At 36.9% G+C, this 21921-nt stretch overlaps 1 protein-coding gene and 1 long non-coding RNA gene across 3 annotated transcripts in view; one reads left to right on the top strand and one right to left on the bottom strand.

Annotated features, from left to right (window-relative positions):
* LOC135072072 (protein tiptop-like) overlaps positions 1 to 21921 on the bottom strand; it is a 334243-nt gene that overhangs the window by 109776 nt on the left and 202546 nt on the right. The window lies entirely within an intron of this gene.
* Positions 15882 to 16809, top strand: LOC135072310 (uncharacterized). Its single transcript, XR_010257401.1, has 2 exons — positions 15882 to 16190; positions 16565 to 16809. It is a non-coding gene; the product is annotated as an uncharacterized LOC135072310 (long non-coding RNA).

Genomic DNA, 21921 nt, shown 5'->3' on the forward strand with positions numbered 1-21921 from the left:
CAAAAATTTAAGCTAGTAAAAGTTAATCAATCTAAAAGTAACTCAAATTGAAATTTGTGTATTTGGACTACTCGTAAATGCTAAAATTCAATCAGTTATCAAGCCTTAGCGTAATTCAGAAAACGTACCTCAGTTTCCAGATTAGTATAAAGTCTTTCTAAGATGTGTAAATGACGTTGCTGTGCTATGCACATATTTTACAGAGATTAAAGAAGAAAGAAATTAAAGATCCGGCATTTAGCCGGGCCGGATATTGGTCAAGTGGGCACAGACTCGCAGAGCCGGGCATAAGTCAGCCGAGTAAAAAACGGTAAATCTCCCGGGTCGGGGCCGACTGACTTATGGCGCGTCTGCGATTGTTGCACTTTCAGCGGCAAAGATTAGAAAGAAATAAGGAAGCAGAAGGGTTGTGACCGAACAGAACAGAACAGTGTAAGAAAAGTACTTTTAGAAATACCAAAATTTATTATTTTTGGGTGCGTTCTCATAAAATTTTGATGATAATTTAATGAGAAGCCTAGAAAATTACCTAAATAAACTTCCAGTCAGAAAACCTGAAGACTGAAAAATTAAATTTAACAATTTCAGGGCATAGATCCATTTATAGTCAGAGATTTATGAAGATAAGATTTTTTCAAATCTTAGGATGAGTTAGCACCACCTAATTTTAACCATAACTATAACGATAACCGGTGCTTTTTGTATGAAGTGTGACAGATTTTTGACGTTTGCCAAAGTTAAAGTAGGATGGTGCAAGCCAGCCTTAGAATTGCGTTCTCCTGTAAAATTTAAATTAAGCATTTACACTGGTATACGCAGGACGTGTCGGGCTATATGCAGCAAAAATATTTCCCTTCTTACTCTACCTTATGCATAAATGTTTAGCAAGCTCACTCTGCCTCAACATTGTCACTATCTGTCATCTTTACTCTATGCCCAGTGGCGCAAGGAGGCCGTGAAACGTACGTGAATGATTTAGAATAGAGACGCGACGTACGAGGCTCGTGCGGGGCCCGTACGTGACGGCACCGTCGGTAATGACGATGTAGATATGATAAGTTATTAGTCTTTAGTTTGTGATCATGATACAAAGGATATCAATGCTCGGGAGATTGTATTAGGGAGTAACGATACCTGGATAATCTGTTTTGATGTTAGTCTGGTACTGTGGCTTACCTGTAACAAAAATAATCATTATTAGTTTATTTCGTATACACAATCGTTTCACCTCTAAACAAAACATAGTATGTAATTGTAATTTTATCAAACTAAGGCCGAGTTGCACCACCTAATTTAACTTTGACAAACGTCAAAAATCTGTGAAACTCCATACAAAAAGCACCGAATATCGTCATAGTTACCGTTAAAGTCAGGTGGTGTAACTCAGCCTAAGATACCCAAAAATTGTAATTAAAAAATTACATCTGTTATTCCCACCACTGTTTCTCCTGTCTCATACCTCATACTGAGCAGATACCAATTTGGTACAATGTATTTTGCTTTTTAAGTTGATTTATAATTATTTTTTGGTACCAAATAAATGTGTAAATGTTTTTTCTTCTTTCTAATAAAACACAACTGCAACTGCTGGCGATTTTTTTAAGATCGGCAAGACCTGGAGCGAGATCAAGCGAGAAGCTCAAGACCGAACGAGATGGAGGCTGTTGTGGACGCCCTCTGCCCCATCTAGGGGACATAGGACCATAAGTCAAGTAAGTCAACAGCTGGCGATTAAGTAGTCCCATGGGATAGCTGACTATCTTGGAGCAACCAATTTAATGGAAGAATTAAGAAGTTTAAAGTATTACATCGATTTTTTGCTGCAATGCTTTAATTCGGTTAACCAAACTTCAATCCAAATCGTAAACCCAACGGGAGTTGCTATTGCTACATCCTTATTTTAATTCACTCTTAATACCCCACCACAATACCAGTCTCCTGCATCCAGCAATAATCGTAACTCGAAACTTTTCGCTCCACGACTTGAAATCCGTCCAATCGATACAGAACGAAACCAACCACGGGTGCTATTACCATATTTTTGAGGCAGTGGCTCGGCGATCGTAAACATCGGATGGAATGAGCACTAATTTTGCTGTACCCTCTCACAAAGAGGCGTTTTACATAAATTTGTCATATTCGTACGCACCCCGCGCCAACTTCGAACCGGGTTGATGGTTGCAAGGGCGGTTTCCTTGTGGTATACGGCCGGTTGTTTTGTTTTGTTTTATGTTGGAGCCAACATTTGGGCCAGTTTGAAATTTGTTGGTGCGAGGTAAGCTAGCTGATATCCGCAAAATTTTGCCAAATAATATGCAAGACTTCATTAAATCCACAACGAGGACACTCTTCCTTATTTTTGATGATGCCATTTTTCTCTACATTACAAGCTAAAATTTCCAAATAAATCTGTACCATAGAAAAACCTTCTCTACTCGACGCCTCAATTTCCTAAAAAGTTAAAAGAACTTCGATGCGACGCATTTTTTTAAATAAACTACAAAATACGTGTAAGTCTATAAATATTTCAAAATTGTAAGCCTGTCCTAAGAAAACTGATATTTTCCCTACCTAGGAATCGAACCTTGCATCTCATAGACCTGATGCTATGTTTGCAGCCAAAATCCAAAATATCATTGCCAGAATTTGGGTGAGACAGTACGATCATCGATACATCGATAAATTGTCTTATTGTAGACGCGATTGACGCGGATAGCGATGGCGCAGTAATCGAGACACATTGCCGAGTTTTTGCCAACTCTTTACGATTACGAGAAAAGTGACGATTTAAGGGTTGCTGCAGACTTAACGATTTCTTGGCAGCGATTGCAGCAGTCTTTGCCTTTCTATTTTGTTGCCATTTGGACTAAATACTGACTACAGAAAGATGCTGATTTTAGCAATTAGTCATTTCAATTATTTATTTTGTACAGTAGTAAGTAGGCTTTAAAAATCTCATTGCATTTGACAGACAGGAAATTTACGAGTTCCCATTTATAGTCATTTTTAGAAACAAAAACTATCGTAAATTAAATTAAAAAAAAGTTTTATTTAAAAACTTTTTACATAATAGCAACCTATAGGACATTTTAAATAAATAACTTCTCAATGAATGAGACATTTTTAACAGACTCTAAATGACTTTCACATGCACTGAGTGATCACATCACAGTATGCTTAGCAGTCGTTGACGTCAACCGAATCGGGTAACTACATCAAATAATAACTCATGTCGTACAAATGATGGACTCTACTATGGGAAGCCTCGTATGATATAGGTCGCACATGGACGCAGTAAGGAAATAGCGGGAATTCTAGTGTAGCCATAATTTTGTTATCGCCCTTCTGATGTTGGATGCTGTGGAATTCCAATGGGCATTTAATCTGCAATAATAGTGAGTACGGACGGTGACAGGAAGTTTCGGTGGTCAGATACAAATGATTAAATTATTTTGATAATAAGAGAACTTCTAAAAGTCATTCAAAGATGAGTTATAAATGGCTTGAGCTTGAATATAAAGCTAGCTGCAGTTACGAGTGGGACGAGTGATAGCGTAATGAGTACTGAATATCTGAGTCACAAATTTTGGTAATTTTACACAAAACCAGTGAAATCGGTCCAGCCATTCTCAAGTGACACTCCGCCCTAACTCTGGCATTCTATTTTTATTTATAAATTACTTTCAACTTTGAACTCATCTTTGCGTACGTTTTTATTGCCTTTATATTTCAATGCCTTAGGGATACAATTTCAGTTAATGAGATTCCCCTATCACATTACCTCGCGACTTTTACCACCGTCTTTCCGTCCGTAAATGTCGCTCGCCTACCGCCAGCCCGCGGCGTCGCCTGACAGATAGAAGTCCGATTTATGTGTTTACTGTATAAATCACGAGTCAGGCGTCAACCGTAGCCTTCTTTTTTCGTCTGTCTGTCCGCTATATATCATAGCTTGGTCGCGCTGCGTCTTCCGCGGTTGTGTTTTGAAGTTTTTCCACTATGAAAATGTTTTAAGCTGCGGTGTGAATGACCCGAGCTTTTTTGGTTGGTTTTGAGCTTTTTTGAGAGTGGAGCGATAAGCTCTCCAAAGGATTTTAAAGGGGGAGTAACCTAGTTTGAATAAAAAATAAGTTCACTACTAAGCTGAGCCGATGCTTGTAATTTCTTGAATTTTGACTTACATTTTTTCCCTAAAGTATCCTTTTGGTATAGTATTTTGCTACTATGAATGATTGAGGATTTTAATAAACTTAGACTGTCTTAAATACTCCTGAAACTTCAAATATACAATCAAAAGTAAAACTTAAAATTAAACGACCACAGATCAATCTATCATTGTGAAACATAAAAGCGCCTGTTGCAGAAATAAACCGCTAAAACAACAATCATATTTTCAAAAATGACGAAACGTCCGCAATAAAAAGTTGGAAACCCAGAAATAATCACGCGTCCCTATTTAAAAGTTTCAACAAAACAATAATAGAAAAGTATAAATTCACTTAATCCCGTCCGATATATCTGTGCGATCCCGCGACGTTGGCGATCCGTCATCGTCTGCCTAACGAGTGGGCCAGCTGTTCGGTATGGGATTGATAGAGCTATAAACTATATTTATAGTTGGAGGAACACTTTGGGAATAGTTCTTGATGCGTGTCGCTCAATACATGGATGTGCGAAAGGTGGATGCGGCAATTTCAAACTGCTAACACCACCGCAACAAAATCAAATATGGAAGATGGATCCTTTTCAGTAGAGCTCTACTAACCTAATGTGCCACAAACGAAGTTGATGACGAGGTGGCTTTTTTGCGGATGATAATATTTTATCTAGTTCTCAATTAGCTTTGAAATCGTCAAAGGTCGTTGAAGGTTTCCAATTTCTGTTTCCCTAGTCTTGCCTTCTAGTAATATTATAATTTGTAAATAAGTTCGATCCGGTCCAACAAAACCAATCTCCAATGATTCGTCCATGCAACGAATAGAAGACTTTCAGATTGAAAGAAAAAGTCACCTCAACAAAAACAATCTGAATTCAAGTTATCTTTTTTCTCTTTATCAAAAATTTAATGAACGTCCTCTGTATGTATCAATTAGTGGAATATGAACTTGAATGAAATGAAATGCCTTTTTCAAGAAATATTTTTCTTCAACTTATGTACTATACCGTATGCAGATCTTCCTACCCATATCAACCCAGTGTCAAATTGCCGCATCCACGTTTCTCCGGGCGGAGCCCACGCGACGGCGACGCGACTCCCACTCGAGCCAATAAAACTGTGTTATTGTCATCACAGTATCTGCAGGAATGCCACCTCTATTTGTAGTGGTAGCTGGAAACAACTGCGCCCATTAAGTTGCGGGCAGGAGTTATTGGGGCTAAATTTGGGCCTAGATCTGTTTAATTTTTAGTTGGATTCCTCAGTCGTCGTTTCAGCCGAAAGACGTCCACTGCTGGAGAAAGGCCTCCCTCAAGGATTCCTCAAATTTTGCTTAAATTATTATGTACTAAAGGTTCGGCCAAACCAACGCGATCACACGCGATCAGCCGGCGTGCAGCGATGGCGACCAGACTTAAATGAATTGATCGCCATCGCTGCACGCCGGCTGATCGCGTGTGATCGCGTTGGTTTGGCCGAACCTTTAGTAATGATAACGAAGCTATTGGCATTCAACACTCGCACTATTTCGCTAACTCTTTTATAATGCGAACAGCTAGAGATTGGAATTCGCTGCCTGCTGCTGTCTTTCCTGAATACTATAATCTGGACTTTTTCAAGGCAAGAGTGATTAAGCACTTACAGCGCAGGTTTGTACCATCCTAAATTGCATCTCACTTAATATCAGGTGCGATTGCGGTCAAATGAAAATGAAAATGAAAATGAAAATGAAAATGAAATTTATTCGTCATTATCATAGGTACAAAGTTGTTAGGGGTTAGTAGGTTCCACTATGATCTGCCGTATAGGCATACGAATTCTTAATAAATTTAAATAATTATAAATAACTAACTTGTTGTTTTTTTGTATGGAATTTGACAGATTTTTGACGTTTGTTATAATAGTCAAAGTAAGATAGCGCAATTCTCAGCCAAATATTATGTTTCTTACACTTGTAATGTATCCTACCCAGGATTCCAATTCATAATCCTAAATCCTTATCGTTTCTAAAGCGAGTTCAGTTAGTAATAGCCACTTCTGAAGTAGTTCGATAGGTAGCTATTGTTCTGCAATTTCATTTCGAAGCACGTCATTCAGAAAGTAAGTACGCAATATCGGAGTGCTGTGAAAGTACTTCAATTCAAAGTACGCTAGCCCAAATGAACATAAAGATTTGGTACGCTAGTAAAATACGGTCAATGAAAAAACTATGTATATTGCCATAAAAGTAATGAAGTGGCCCATTTTTCGAATATAGATCTAAAAGTGCAACTGGACTTCTATGTATAGATAGACTTAATTAATTAATATAATTAAAACACTACATTTACATTGCTAAAATATAATATGTAGTCCACTTGACAACCAGAAAATAAGAAATTACTTAAAGAAAAACTAGTTAGACCCGTATGCCTCAAAAAAGTATTTTAATTGTTTTGGTAAACATCTCATGTAATTTGTGTCTAATAAAAAATAACATAACAGTAGACATTTTACCAGCTCCAAAATTATAAAATCTGCATCCATTTTTGCATCAGCAACACATCATAAAAGCATACTTCAAGAAACTACTAACATCAACGCAAAACAATCCAAACATCAATAAATTCGACGTCAAACATGTCAAAATGCACTTGACTCCAAACAACATAGCTAAAAGTATTCTGCAGCTGACTTCCTTGCTCGATCCGGTGCACTCCTTGACAATCGATTGACGGGTGTCCCCCCACCCCTACCTACTTACCCACCTAACTACCCTCCCGTTGACCCACATTGCAGCCATATTTATAATAATTGAACCAGCTCCGAATGAGTTATAAATCGAATACTTTTGCTATGGTAATGGTACACTAAATTACTGCAGCTTTGCGCTTTATTAAAATTGTCTGACACGTAAAGTGCAGCGGGGCGAAATTAATACCGACTATTTATAGTTATGCCTGATTTTTTTATTTAAAAAGTTTCTTTAATTTTTACTTTTTCAACCATGCACTCTTTTACGAGTACTTAACCATTTTGAATACACCAAATCTAGTTACCTTTTCTCCGTCCAATTATAATTCGTATTAATCACTGTTAGAGATATAATTTATAACATTGTAGAAACACGTATATTTATGAAACTTTTCAAAAACACTTATAAATTATCACAGGAGTCGGTTGCTAAACCATTTGTTAATTAAAATTCATTCACCGTCGATCGAACGTTTAATATAAGTACACTTCGCTCCATAACTCATACGACGTCACATAATTCATCTGTTTCGAAACGCAAAGAACGATCCAAGGGAAGGCATTTGGATGGATGGAATTGGATTTACGAAATATTTATTGCCCATGTTTAATAAAGCTTGTCGGTATTGAGAAATCGCAAGAGTCCCGGAGCGGGATATGCCCCGGGTTTGATGTCTGTGTTGAAACAAAAAGTTTGCAATTTAAAAATTTTCAAACAATTGAAAAATTTCAAAGGGTGAGGTAACTGAAGAAAATTAGAGATTTTTTTTAATAGAATTAAACTTTAGTTCCTGAAATTAGAGTTTTTACATAAATAAAAATTCCGACATGGTTTTGATCGCGAAAGTCGTGGATGAAAACTAAGTGTCCCACCGACCGAAAATCATACAGGAAAAGCTGCACCCAGAAGCTAGTTAGTGTAACAGAAAAATTGAGTGCCGAAATTTTCATAAAATAACTTTTAGCATGTCCCAACGATTCCTTAATCCAAATAAAATAACAAACTGTACAAAGCCAAAAAATACAAATCACTGACGAATCGTGTGTACCGACTCCCCTTTCCTTAAATTATGTCCTGGACGTGATAACGAAGCCTCCCATGTGGGGTGGGGGGTTGTTGGCCCTCTCTCCTCTACATTGTGACGACTTTGACGAAATGTCGAGTTTGTCCTTGTGTTTAGGAGTCTGCGGTGAAATGAATAAGTGATATTAAAAACGTGTGTTCGCTGTTTGGTTACGGTATAATGGATACTCGTACTTTTGTTGGCGCGCTTGATCAACAGTGTTTTGTATTTAATTTATTTGTATGTACTTTGTATTTTGACGAGATTATCGTTAACTAACATACAGAGTTCAATCATTAGAAAGGAAGCTTACATTATCTTTTAGAGACAATATTGGCGTTACAAGACCTGATACGAAGTTAAGACGCTAGTGCAGTTCAATTATTAGAAAAATAGCACCCACATTTTTTAAATAACACCTGAATGTAGAGTTGATAGAAATGAATAATACATTTTTATTTCTCACAGCCTCACCTTACAAAATCCACTCCACATTCTCAACCCTAAAATGCGACTTGTTCAAATAACACCCACCGACCCATCAGGGGCGACATTTAAAAACGCAAATACCCACATTCACCAGATAACGCAGTCCAGGACGATTCAAACTTTCATTTCCGAGCGATGGGGACAAGACGCGCCGTGACGTCACAGCGATAACGTCAAAGGGTTGAGTTCCGTCGGAAAAAAGCGAAAAAACGCCTTATCTCGCGCCGGCCAGCGATTGTCTAGTGAAAATAAAAACACGCCAAAGAATTATTTAGTTCAAAATTTGACGGGAATTTTTGAAGACAAAGTGAAGTAGCTATCTCAAATTATAAAGCAAACATTTTAACTAAGTAACTGACTTGTTAACTTGTATAGCTTCAGATATAAAAGCACTAAAAGCAAACATCAATAGGAAACCCAAGAAGATAAAGAACAAAGCCAAATACTACCTAAAATGAGCACAGCAAGTATCAAAATCGCGCAAAATTTAACCCGTCAATGCTACACGAAAGAAAACGTCCCAGTCCTCAGACAAAGTCCGTTGCGAATTAAAAGTCCAGGTGGGGTGTCCTGTCGGCATTGATCTGCTTCTGACGTCCCCCTCCCCCCACAAGGCGCTGGACGTGTGGACGCTTAGCGACGCATCGGTAATGGCGGGAGATGTTACGTATTTACGTTGGAGGGTGTGGATTTTTCTGTATCTTTTTGAGATGAAATGATTGGATGCAGGTAAGTCTAACTAACAAGGAGATTACGCTCGAATATGGATGTTAAATAGATGTTTCTGTTTTCTTTATGAATGCTTTAGTCTATGTGTATGCTTGTCGATATGGCTTGGCAACAGTTTTTCTTAAAAAGAAAATGAAAAAAGTATCGGTACGATTGGTATTCAGTTTTTGATGAACAATAAAGAGCTGGAAAACACATTTGCGGTAAATTAAGTGACGTGTAAAATACTGTATTGTTAATCCAACTTAACACTTAACCTTTGTTCAGCACTTTCAATGTCAACCCTACACGATTATTCGGTTATTTACTCAAGACATGACTTCTAAAAGCTTTCCATTAAAAACTAACGCAATCCCGCAAAGACAAAATAACCCTTTCACGAAACAAACTTCAAAATTGTCAGGCCCATCAGCAAATTCACGGAGCAATATCGATATGCTCAGAACAGTTCTAAAAACTACTTAGCGAGGAATTTAAGACGTGTCCCAACCTTTCACGGGCGATGCCCACGTCTAAGTTTTTCCAACTAGTTAAATCCTTTCAAATCGCCGGCCGCTCTGGGAAATCAGTACGCAATAAAAGCGTCAATCGTGACAGGTTGAATTGACGTCAAGAAGTAGGGATGGTTATTGCCCGCGCGTTTTAGGGTTACAATTTGAAAGAAAACTTTTTACGTAAAAAGGTAACGGTATTAATAGACTGAGATTTTTGTACACTTTATTTAGAAGACGACGAAGGTCAATGTTTATGAAGGTTCGGTATACCTATGTAATTCTTACTCAGTGCCAGACAGCTACCTACACATTGTAATAAAATTCTTAAAAGTATGAATGGAAAGAAAAAAAATGAGTAAGAGTGTTTTTAAGGGCGAAGGAGTTAAGACTTCTTAGGACCTTTGATTCTGAATACCGTATTTTTTCGATATTATATTTTGGAATATAGACTTGACCTCCTTATTGCGCATAGTTCCTCAGTTATTAGTGATAATTATAGAGAATATTTTTTTCTAAAAGCCAGAGAAGGTTTCGGGATCTATTTTTCGGAATAATATTCTGAAGACACTAATTTAAATTTTCCGATGTTTAGGGATGCTGAACTGCATTACTTGAAACAACGTTTATTTAAAATTCCCATACGGTGGGAGGGTATGTCCCACCGTATCCCCAGCTACCCGTATGTCCACAACTACCCTCCGTCCGCTCGTGGAATCACTCCGAAGTTTTAATGTCTCTTCCGGCGGACGCTGCATCGTCACATTTTGAGTCCAACTATTGAAAATGTCTAAACATTTTCAGCATTTCGCATGCAAATATTACGGGGAATATAATTTTATTTAAATTGAATTAAATTATATATTTCCTTGTGCTTTTATCGTGCAATCTACGAAGGAGAGCAATTCTCTTTCTGCATTCGTTTTCTTTAAAGCTTATTGAATTAACCGACAAGCATTGACACATTTTCTATAGCCCTACAAATTATCTTTAATTTCAGTCACTTTACAAACCCTTATGTTTAAGCTGTTTTATATAAAACATTACTACCGTCTATTGGCTCGAAATATATTTACTGAGTGCCTCTAAAAGTGCCAAAAAGCCATCTTAGACCTCATTTCATTGTCATCAGTGGATATGTGATATAGATCAAACGTAGCTTTATGTAAAACAATATTTTCTAGATACTAAGAGCAGTAAAACTCATAAAGCTTATTATATTTTTGCAAGTAGGCTTTTAAAAGCACTTTTACACGTTCCAGTATTAACCCTGCCGCTGCTTCGGGACAATAAATGGGCCAGTGCTGAGAAGAAGCAGCCCAAGAAACTCAGTCACTATTGTCACTCCTTTTCAAGGGTTTACAGTTTTTAAAATATACATAGTCAACAGATCTTTCTATCTGCAATTTCCTTTACATTTCCCCGCCATTGCATCTTTTGTATAGTTAGAATCTACAGCTCGGCCGAATCAAAACCGACGAAGGGTGCTCCCAGGGGTTAACTCAGCTGGGGCCGCAAAGGTTAATCAGAAACGAATTCGGAAGCGAAGCTTCATGGTAAATTATTTTTAAAATGTTTTCTTCAATATTAGGCAACTTTGTTAATTAGTAATTTTGTTAGAAATATGGCCAACTAGCGAATGTTGAGTTTATGAGATAAATATTTTTGGTTGCTATTGTAAGCCATAAAATTGTTCATTTTTTCTTAGTAAAGAGAAATAATAGTAGAACTACTGTATCATAATGGCATATCGTTACTGTGTTTTAACTTAGATTTGGATCACACTCAATTTACTTACAACGGTCAAGTTGTTTGCTAAGACAACACCAAACTTACGGTTGAAAGCAAGTAAAGCTAATCAGTTTAACATCTTATATGTAGTTGAAATAGAAGCTAAATTGCAACAAAAATATATTGTCTGACATGCCATTCTACCTGCTAAGTCCAAACAAAACTCAATGCAGTCCGGTATCGATCTCATCGGTCCAGACAACCCTCGTTGACTGAGGCAAATCACTCAAAGTTTTAATGCCGTGTCCGGCGGACAGACGGTGTGCTAGTGTGCGCGCGGCTTAATGTGTAAAGTGGAAGACAGACATTAGAATGTGCTTATGTTAGGTAAAGTAGATACTTTATATATTTGTTGCATTTAGGAAAATAACATTATTATTTAAGAAAATAAGAGTTGTTGAAATTTTTGTGATTGAGTAATTGTTGATAATAGAGACGCCTCATAATGATTTTCTTTTATCTTTATTTTACGAAAAAAAATTCGTTAGCACATTTTTACGAACGAAACACATTACCCAATTAAATAATTGTGGTATTATTTCTAACTAGCTGTGCCCGTGACTTCGTACGCGTGAAAACCCGTTTTCGCAACATTTTTCATTTTTGCTTTGCACCTATTACTCTTAGCGTGATGGTATACAGCCTATTATAGCCTTCCTCAATTAATGGGCTATCTAACACTGAAATAATTTTTCAAATGGGACCGGTAGTTCCTGAGATTGGCGCGTTCAAGTAAACAAACAAACAAACTCTTCAGCTTTATAATATTAGTATAGTTAACGTAGGTCCGGAGTTTATACCAAAACTTTTACATAGTCGCTTTTCTAAGGTTAAAGTTGGCTAGACAACTTGCAAGCTTGGACAACGACACATTGAGAAATTTGGAGTCTTAGATAAGTTATAATTAGTGCTATTTTACAAAAATAAATGACGTTTTCAACTGGTATGCTGTCAACTGTACAACTACACTCTATGTAGTAGACAAGCCATAAAAAATAATCTTCGATCATAATCCCCCATTGACCCAGAAGTCCACATTCTCCGTGGCAAAACGACCGACACTCTTTTGTACTATAGGTATGACACTGTATGTATACCTAATTGGGAATTAGCAGATAGAATCTGTCCCCACGTTGTGTAGGGTCACCATATTTTAGAGATCATACTACAGCACCGAAGAATTAAATAGATGAATGTCGAAATGATTACATGTGCTCTTCTGCTTACATTTTTAGCATGCAAAATGGTCATTAAAAAATCATTGATGTTGTAGATACAGCAGTCTATCAGCCAATTTTTGAGATTTTGTATCATTGCATTAGTTGACCCTGTCTTAGATATCTCTGGGATTTTATTATACATTTTTATGCTTTTCTTAAAAATGCTTTTCTTGTACAGCGAGGTTTTTGGAGAAAAAATTATTACAAGTCTGTTTTGGAAATCTAGTATTCCTTCATTGTTTCTAAAAATACAATTCAAATGAAAATAATGTATTAAGAAGTATACCTCTACATAATAGAAAATCTCTGGCCTCAGGCGCAACTCAAACCTATATTTCTGTTGCCGGGCAACTACTCCAACCACTGAGCTATAGTGAACAAAAATGTTTTCAATAGGTCGTACTTCTTTTGCGTAATTTACAATCAAACCTAATCGCCTTCACAACCCGGACATTCGCGTCCGGGCCGGACAGTTGGCGCCCCTAGTTAGGTGGTTAGAAATGGATTCAATTAATTTTTGCTATTCATTCTTGTTGCGGACGTCGCCGCTAATTAAACTGTCCGTCAAGATGGCGGCCGACGCTATGACACGCTGGTACACTTGGGTTTTGAAAAATCGTGGATTAATTCTCACTTAAGTGGTGATAAGTCTCTTCGTACAGCATTTGAGAAGGGATTTTTCTCATGTTTGATTATTCATCATGAACTATTTTTATTTCTACTTGTGATTGGTTTAGGATGAATAGCTTACAGACATGAAATTCAATTAATTTTATTACTGAAAATATTTTTTTTTATTCAAAGCAAGTGCTTTTGTGACACTCTTACACTTAAAATATCTTTATGTGTTTAATAAGCAAATTATAGTGTATTTCATTTTATTCAAAACTTGATTCAAACTTTTCAATAATTGGGACTGATTAAGGTCTCGAATCTATTTTTGAGTAGGTACGTAGAGATCAGTCTTGAGTCTTGTTTCACAATTTAGCTCCAAAACAACCTCGCTTCAAGAAACCTAATCCATGTCCCTTACAAGCTAATCCCTTTGAAGTACAAAGGCGTCGGGCCGTCAGTCACCGCGTCACTCGGACTGCAAGCTCCGGACAGCGACCCTTGGAGGGTTAAATGTCATTTGAGACCATGAGCATTAGATAATGAGTTATTTGTTTGCTTTATTATTTATGACACTCAGCTTACATAAGTTTAAAAAAACTCAGAAAGAAAGAAGTTTCCAGCGTGTAATTTTTTTTTTAATATACACTGCGACTAAACTATTGGACGAGAGTGACGAGAGAGACTGTTTTTTTTCACAGTGACATTTTCATACATTTAGATAATTTTCGTATATTATTTCGTATATATCACAAGTAATAATAACCGTCAGCAGTTATAGATATTCCCATTCTCTCACTCCAAAAATAATTCAATTTTTTTAATTATGAACCAATCGATTTCTGTTTACTTAACCCTTCACGTGCCGTATTGTTTTACCCCGCTAAAAGCTGCTCAGTAAAAACCATTAAAAACGGGGTGTAGCCGTCTTTGTCCCTTCCAGCCTTTGAAGTTCAAAGGGCCGTCAGCTGTCAGTCAGCCGTCACTCGGACGGCTAGCCTTCGGACACTGACCCTTGCTGAAGGGGTGAGAGATTGCTGTATTTTTTTGATTAAATTGGGCCAAGAATAAAGCTTGTTACTAGTTAGCTTTGGAAAAGAAAAGGAAGGTAATATGGTTATAAATGCAGATAAAATTTTCCACATATTTGGTATTCGGTTGGTTGAATCCCACTGGTGAAAATATCCTATGTCATGTTAGGTACATATTTATTGCATTTAAGTTAGGTGCTTATTCTTTTACCAAAATGTATAGTGTAGATAAACATAACATTAAATGCTCCAGTATCGTATTGAAAGAAGGCCACAAAAAATTCTAAGGCACTGAAGAATATTTTTTTTACTTATAAAAATGGAACCGATTCTTTAATTAAATTTCATCACAACCATCTCGATCCGATCGAATAACTACTCGAATAATGAGTCGCAACCATCTCTCATTCCTACGCGGGGGTATTCGCACAATGCACTTAATACGCGATCCCGGGATCAGCCGGGATGGCTGGGATCCCGGGATGGCTGAGATCCAGGGTGATTGGCAATGGGCCGGGTGCGCGCCAATTTTAATAGGATCTTTCGGAGGTGAGCGTATTGCACGCTCGAATGGTTAAGGTGCGATAGTGCGCTCGTCAGTTGTTTATAGTTATTTTGGCGAGCAGTGAATGACCTAAAATAGCTGACAATAGTGACTGAGTTTCTTGCTCTGCTTCTTCTGAACACTGGCCCATTTATTGTCCCGAAGCAGTGGTAGGGTTAATACTGAGGCGTGTAAAAGTGCTTTTTGAAAGCCTATTTGCAAAAATAAATGGGTTTTTTTATGAGTTTCTTATTGCTTTAATAATAATGAAAATAGCAGTTAACAGTTTCGCAAAGTAAGAGGATAAAATATTAACCATTAGCAGGAAATACCTGTCAGTGACTGAGAGCATGATGAAGGTCTAATGTTAAATCAAACTATGAAAAACATCACACATATTAAAGGTAAGAAAATAAATGTTCGAGAAAATATTGTCATATTTGAGTTCAACACCTGTTAGGTTACTCTTTTAGTGCATACCTTATGTAAAGTGTACTATTTTTTCGATATAATTTAAGCTTATTAAAATTTTAGTACCCTTCACAATACATTGCCACGTCATCCTGACCTTAACATGTCATTCGGATTAAGGTTTTATAGCTAAGTGGCTGGTTTCGCGACCGCCATTATACCGCACCGTTATTTGTCGAACGGCGCGCGCAATAAAACGTTCATTTCGACAATTTGATCGCAGCGTTATCGCTTCGACAACTCGCGATTTGATTTCAAATAAAAATGAATTGCTTATCACGTGCTTAGTGAAGTGATAAATGTTAAGTGGAAAGAAATATTTATAATGTAGAGAATGGTTTTATGTCACACGTTCACCCTTCGTATGGTTCTTGCACCAAAACATTATTTAAAACTTTTTAAATTTTATTTTAAGGTGTTCTTTCTTCCATCGTCCAAAGTCGCATTCCCAACAAATCTGTTGAACGACTTGTCGTGCAGGGGAAGGTTGAGGGCACAAGAGCGCGCGGCAGGTCGCCCATGCGCTGGACTGACCAGGTCAAAACCATAAAGTTAATATTCCTTCGGAATAGAGCAACAAAGAATGAGCGAGCGAGATGTCACTATCTGCAACCCTGTGTGATAAAAAGAGATGTGTGATGCTATCATCGTCACGTCAATAGAACCATTTTTGCAAAAGATTTGACAGGCAGTGACACATAGAGGCACAAAGAAAATTTTAAATTATAGTTTTTTATAAAAATATCCTAAAATCCTGTTTATTTTTGGAAAATTTGTTTTCTTATATAATGGTGACCTGTTCCGTCCTTGATTGTGATGTACACCAAAGGAATAATCCTGCAAAATATTCATTTCACAGGTAAATTTATTGAAATCGACACCTCCAAACTTTAGCTTTATTTTTGTAAATGCGCTTAGAATTTTAAGCACTAAGTGTGATAATTATGTTCTTTAAACATTAATTTAAGTTGTAAGCAAAGACTTCATGCTCATAATCCAGAATTTATGAATATTTTGTGTAAAGAAATAATTTTCGTTTTACACTAGGGTTGTACCACAATCGATAAATATATTTTCTGCGCTGTTTATCACAGTCACTGCTGATTATGTAGGTACATAAATGGCGTTTGTATGTGAATATAGAAAAGTATTATTTTGTAATTACCTGTTAGTTAATATACTAAACTAAATATTACATACTAAATATAATAATAAATATGTTTATGCACACAGATGTTTGTACTGTGCGGGAATCGAACCCGCTACCTCCGGAATAGTAGTCCGTTTCAAACCACTACACTATACGGCCAACAACGATTATTACATCGTTAGAATCCTATTTTCTTACGTTATCGTCAGAATTATCATTTTTTAATTATTGTTTTACTCCTACTAATATTATAAATGCGAAAGTTTGTATGGATGTCTTGATGTTTGTAACTCTCATTCTTCCAAATAAATAAGTTGAATAATTTTAATCTTCAGAGTTTTTTTTTATTTTCTTTGGCCACTCTTCCAATTCCCATATACCTACAATCCCATTCCATCCTATTCTATTTATATTATTACTGTTAGGTGTTAATTAATATTTAATCGATATCGATATTCATGTGAAAAGTAACGACATACATACATCACTGACATGCACACATATTTATTTTTACACACACATATGACATCTCATTTTTGGTTTCGTTTGACAGCTCGTGATTGTTGCTCTATTCCGAAGGAATATTAACTTTATGGTCAAAACCGCACTCAATGGTCCACTCTACGAGTGCACAAGAAAGGCTGCAGTGCGGGAGGAATGGCGATGGATTGTGAGGCTTGCCACCGGACCTGTTGTGACCACGACCACTCTACCAAGAGTGTAGCGATGAAGGAGAAGAATTGTTAGTTAATTTTATGAAAATAACTAGCTTTTTCCCGCGGTTTCACCCGCGAGAAATTTAGTTCGTCATATTTGGTCATAAATTATAGCCTATATGTTATTATGGGTTATAAACAATAATACTGTAAAGTTTCATCAAAATCTGTTCAGTAGTTTTTGCGTGAAAGAGTAACAAACATCCAGACATCCAAACTTTCGCATTTATAATATTAATAGGAAGTGGGATAATATAATTAATTAACTTACTTTCTAATTAGTTTTCACGTGCATACTCATGTACGTTCTTCCTGTAAGGTCACTTACCTGAAACAAATAAAGATTTTATTAGTAAAACAGAAAATAGGTAGTAAGGTAATGGAATCACGCTATGCTTTTCCACATTACATAAGTAAGGCTGAGTTGCACCAACTTACCTTAACCATGACAGTGACCGTTGTTTTTTGTATGGAGTTTTTACAGATTTTTAATGTTTATTTATTTATTTATTTATTTATTTTGGCTTTTCAACAATAAGTACACTATTAAAATTTAAAATACATAACCAAAATTACATGTATAAGTGCCCCATCACTTAAAGAAAAGCACTGCATCTGCTAAATAATGTGTAACTACGCAAAAAATAAAAAATGCAAATGCTACCTACACTACAGTGCAATTTTATATTGCTACAGTATACAATAATACAGATGCATCGAACATATTCGCAAATGTTTGTTACAATAGAGATAACCAATACAGTATTTAAATAAATTCAGTTAATTTTAAATGCATGATTATTCCAAAGCAAGTATGGCCTTCTTTATACCAGGTATTGAGGTAAAGTTTAAATCTATGTCGGTTTCATGGTCCATATACAATGTATACATCCTGGACAGCGAACTGTGCTTTCTCAAATTGGTGCGGCCTTGCGGCAAGCTGAATAGTTTTTTATTTAATTGTCTGGGGAGAACACGTGGCACATGGTAATAAACTTTGCTAAGTAAATCGGGACAATTAAATATACCAGCTGTAAGTTTTTTTAGAAAAACTAAATCCAACATTTCTCTGCGCCTCTCCAGCGATGCCATTCTGAAATATTTTAGGCGATCCTTATATGATTTGAGCTTTTTCCCCAATTTGCAATTGTATGTCAGATGCCATAAAAACCTCTTCTGCAGCCGTTCAATTCGTGCAACATGCACACCATATCCAGGAGACCAGACAACACTACAGTATTCCAAGTGGCTCCTAACTAACGAGTTATACATTACTTTTTTTGTACTAGGCTTTTTGAAATCTTTACACTGTCTCAGAACAAATCCTAACATTTTAGATGCCTTTAAAACTACTTCATCGATATGTTGAATGAAATTCAGTTTTTTATCAAAGTTTACGCCCAAATCACGAATATTTTCAACTTCTTCTATTAATTCACTATTTAAATGATATTTAAATAATATTAAATTTTTGTTTCTTGTAAATTTTATGTGCTTACACTTTTTAACATTCAAATACAATTTATTAGTTTCACACCACTCCGTGAACCTATCCAAGTCCCTCTGAAATAGAACTGCGTCGTCAAAGCCCCTGACCCTCTTAACTGCTTTAAGATCATCAGCAAATAAAAAGATATCGGAGTATTCGAAACATCTATGTATGTCATTTATGAAAATAATGAAGAGAAGCGGACCCAAGTGGGATCCTTGTGGGATTCCAGAGGTAGCAGTGTAGGAATTCGAACTACAACCATTAACCACGACCCTAAGCCTTCTTCCAGTAAGATAGGACCTAAACCAACTCAGCAAGGGATCCGACACTCCATGCAGTTGTAGTTTTTTGATAAGTATGTGATGATTAATTGTGTCGAATGCCTTGCTGAAGTCAGTATAAACTGCATCGACTTGGATTTTCGTGTCCACGGCAGCCACTATACTCTCGGCATAAGTCACCAAGTTGGTTGCTGTTGACTTACCTTTCATAAATCCATGCTGACTATCAATTATTAGCTGGGACATTTGCCAGGATAGTATTGGACATATAAGAGCTTCAAATATTTTCGCTAGTGTTGACAGTATAGCTATAGGCCTATAGTTCGCCACATTTTCACGATCGCCATTTTTAAAAATCGGCACTATTCTAGTCTCCTTCCATGCCGACGGGAAGATGCCTTGAGATAAAGATGTATTAAATATCTTCATCAATGGGTATGATATGTTTGTTAAAGTTAAAATAACATGGTGCAACTCAGCCTAAGAGCGCTTTCACATTAGGGCGTTAAAAACGCGACAGCAGCGCGGCAGCGGCGTTTTTATAATGTGAAGGCATGCATCTGCTGTCACATAGTATGAAATTTTCGACAGCGCGTCTGTCGCGCGTTTGTAGCGCTGCTAAATCGCCTAGATGTAAAAGCGCTCTATCTAAGTGTTCTTCCCTATCAACTTAGTTCACACTTCGTCTTCTAACCAAAATACTAAAACCTAAAATATGTGAACTCTTGAAATAATTCAAAATAAAATCATCCGGTGCTAAACCGCAGCACAACAGACGCCTCCCGGAGGACAGAGGACGGAGTCCATTGGAATTCTTTATGGAGTGAAGCGGATTTAATATCGGGAGGAATGTCTGCCGCACACCGGCGACTTGTCGCGCGTCGCGACTTACGACTAATCGCACTCTAGTATGTAGGCTTAAAAGAAAATACAAATGAAAAAAATCACTATGTCTTCGTTCTCTTTTGCAACATGTGGAAAAAAAATATACCGAGTATGTATGTACCTAGTTCAATTAAAATGAAATAATAGACATAATATGATCAGCATCAATCAGACCGATAATTACTTTACAGCATTGTGCTGATACGCTTCTTTTTCCTATTTTTTGTATGAAAACTTTTATGCAAATAGGTACCTGCATTTCAGCTAGGTATATTTTTACGTTTCACTTTCTAACTTAAATAAAATAAATGCGTATTTTTTCATACATAATCTCTGTCCATTCAACAATAAAGTCGTAAGTTTACCGAGCCTTTAACACGTCACCTTAACCCTGTATCGGCGATTCAAGATTTTATAACGTACCCACGCCCGTGATCGAATTTTATTTCACCAACCACCAACTTTTATTGGGGCCAGTTACTTGTAGCCCTATCTTCCTTATTTATATTTTATTTAACGTCCACTCTCTGGATTTGCATGGATTTGATCCCTCTTTTCGATGATAGCACTGGATTTCGGGGAACTTTTTATGTCCGCGGTCGTTTTGATGTTGTTTAATTTATAATAAACCGTTATACGACCCTTTCTGTTCACTTTCTGTGGGTTTAGGACATTCTGATGTGGCGTTTCGTCGTGTAATCGGTACGTTTTACACGCGGGTATTTTATTAAATTTTTCAATTTGGCGCAAACGTCTAAGAATGAAGACGGTGTTGTATAAAAAGCAAATCGCGGCCGCCCCGTCAGGGGTCCCTACAGGAGCCAAGACAGACTGTGCAAACAAGCAATATTGTTGCCTCCCGCAATCTCGAATCCGACCGAATGCCTAAGATACTTATGTAAATCGGACCAGAGTCTCGCTTATTGTATATCTAATTTGATTTCTTTTGCAATACCGTGATGGGATTCAACGAATATTGGTCGTACCTGGTCGTGTAATATTGCGGGGTCGAAAATGCCACCGGTGGCAGTTTGGGGTTAAGTTATCAGTGATAGGGGTAGTTTGGCGGCGACTTTTTAAAATATTTATGAGAGCCCGAGATGAGAGGTCACATTTGTCCCCTAATCCAATTTCGGGTTATGTCTTTGGGTAGTCAGTTATTTGGGGATATCGTGGGGTTGTTTTTGTAGGTATTAATTAGGGGTTGGTATTCAGGGCCGTTTGCGGACGCATCTGCTTTTGATTTTGATGACGCCGATACATAGGTGAGCCTCGGTTTATTATAATGGCAGCGTATACTTTTCGAAAAGGGTTTCAGGTAAGTGCCTTTGGTATTTGATGTTGGTTGGGTTTTGCGTATTCAGTTAAATAATACAAAAATGATAGGATCTCTGATACAGTTTGTTGTAAGGGACCTTTTGAAAGTAAGTTTAAAACTTTGATATAGGTTTTATTGCTAAGTAACTAACTGGTACATGAAAGCTCACTTGGATTCTTGTATCTTTTAAAGCTGAATATAACTTTACTTTAACATTAACCTTATATCATTTTGACTTCACTCTACAATTCAGAACAAAAAGTATACACTTCTACAAACATCGATTTCACAACTTAGTTTTTATTTTTAAATCAGCAAAAAGGTTGTTTCAAATTGTCTAAAATGAAACTTCCCTGAAACGGTGCCAGTTAATCCCACTTCTAGGCGGCACGCAGCTACAACTTGTGTTTGCTAGACTAATTTATTACCTCCTTGGGTAATTAAGATATCTAGATAGACGGGCTTTGATATCGCGTCAATCTGCCGGATGGGCGAAGTTTTTGAGTTACGGTAGTTTTTTGAGAAAACTTTTGGAAGCGAGTTTATTTTTGTCTGCGATCTGAACTCTTTTTTTTTTAGATTTATCGCACTAAATACTAAGTCTTAGTGATTTACAGAACTATTTCTGCTAGATCAGACCAAGGATTTAGATCAAATTGGACTTCGAATTAAAATTAACTTTTTGTAGTACAGCGATACAACTCGAACCGATTAAGTAATTTTCCTAAGTAAATTCGGTGCAGACCAA

Source organism: Ostrinia nubilalis, chromosome 5, assembly GCF_963855985.1.
Source record: "Ostrinia nubilalis chromosome 5, ilOstNubi1.1, whole genome shotgun sequence".
NCBI lineage: Eukaryota > Metazoa > Arthropoda > Insecta > Lepidoptera > Crambidae > Ostrinia > Ostrinia nubilalis.